The sequence below is a fragment of the Myotis brandtii genome, unplaced genomic scaffold (genome assembly GCF_000412655.1).
Source record: "Myotis brandtii unplaced genomic scaffold, ASM41265v1 scaffold4811, whole genome shotgun sequence".
Classification (NCBI taxonomy): Eukaryota; Metazoa; Chordata; class Mammalia; order Chiroptera; family Vespertilionidae; genus Myotis; species Myotis brandtii.
This window is the reverse complement of record NW_005368387.1, coordinates 30,512-32,034: the sequence shown is the minus strand read 5'-3', so window position 1 is coordinate 32,034 and position 1,523 is coordinate 30,512. Positions and strand designations below refer to the sequence as shown.

At 50.7% G+C, this 1,523-nt stretch overlaps 1 gene segment (V, D, J or C); it reads left to right on the top strand.

Moving 5' to 3' along the window:
* The window catches only part of LOC102249655, a 31,190-nt gene that overhangs the window by 727 nt on the left and 28,940 nt on the right, over nt 1-1,523 (top strand).

Genomic DNA, 1,523 nt, shown 5'->3' with positions numbered 1-1,523 from the left:
TCTGTCAGGTGGGCTCCTCTGCAGGGACCTGTGTCCCCGGGAGGAGGGAGGTCGCACACGATGTAGCAGCAGCACAGGCGTCCCAGGGGCACACGCGGGTGGTCGTAGAGCCCAGCTGACCACCCCCCGTGACTGGGGAAATTCTAACAAGACTGAAATCTGGGGGAGGGGATTGGGGTTCAGCTTATCTTATTAGATAAATAAAGCCATACCCCAGAATGCTCTTCGTCCTTTATGGCGACCTAAGATGCCACGGAAATAAGCAATAACCTCTCATTATCCTGAGGACTAACACCCACTGAGAGCTGACCATGTCCTCACTGTACGAGCGTTTAATATCCTCGCCACAGCCATCCTTCATGTTGTCATGAGCACATTGAAAGCTGAGGAAACTGAGTGAAGATATTTAGGAAAAAAACTTAAAAAAATATTTTTATTGATTTCAGAGAGAAGAGGAAAGGAGAGATGGAAACACCAATGAAGAGCGATAATCATTGATCAGCTGCCCCCTGACTGCCCCACACTGGGGATTGAGGATGCAAGACGGGCATGTGCCCTGACCGGGAATCCAACTGTGACCTCCTGGTTCATAGGTCGACGCTCAACCACTGAGCCGTACAGGCGGGACTGAGTGAATATTTTTATAAGTACCGCGCGCTAACCGATCGCGCCACTGGAGCTCCAATATTTTTAAATAAAAATCCCCTTCTTTACCTCACCACAGCCATCCTTCATGTTGTCATGAGCACATTGAAAGCTGAGGAAACTGAGTGAAGATATTTAGGAAAAAAACTTAAAAAAATTTTTTTATTGATTTCAGAGAGAAGAGGAAAGGAGAGATGGAAACACCAATGAAGAGCGATAATCATTGATCAGCTGCCCCCTGACTGCCCCACACTGGGGATTGAGGATGCAAGACGGGCATGTGCCCTGACCGGGAATCCAACTGTGACCTCCTGGTTCATAGGTCGACGCTCAACCACTGAGCCGTACAGGCGGGACTGAGTGAATATTTTTATAAGTACCGCGCGCTAACCGATCGCGCCACTGGAGCTCCAATATTTTTAAATAAAAATCCCCTTCTTTACTATTGTGAGTCTTGTCTTCTCCTCACCCAGAGCCCTTCACCCCTGACCCCTCTGGTCCCCGATGTGTGAGGATTTCTCTTCCCAACAGCAGTTCTCTGACACCAGCTGATGTCCCACAGCAGCACTCAGTCCTCACACCATCTGCCCAGAGACGGCGTCAGACCCACAGTTAAAGGGCCAGTCCCCCTGACTGCCCGCAGGTCAGGTGCCACTCACAGGAGGGAGGTCCCAGGTTTCACACAACCTCTTGGCGATACAGCAAAGGTTCCCACTATCCCTCACTGGGTTCATTGAATTTGCTAACTGCACCTGATCCCTCTATTCTTCTAGCAAATGGGGGGCAGGTGTGAGGCTTCTAAGCTTCTAATCCTCCCCGGCCTCTCCAGTGGCCCGTCCTCACCCAGGAGCCCACCCAGCGTCCCCTCATCAGCAAAG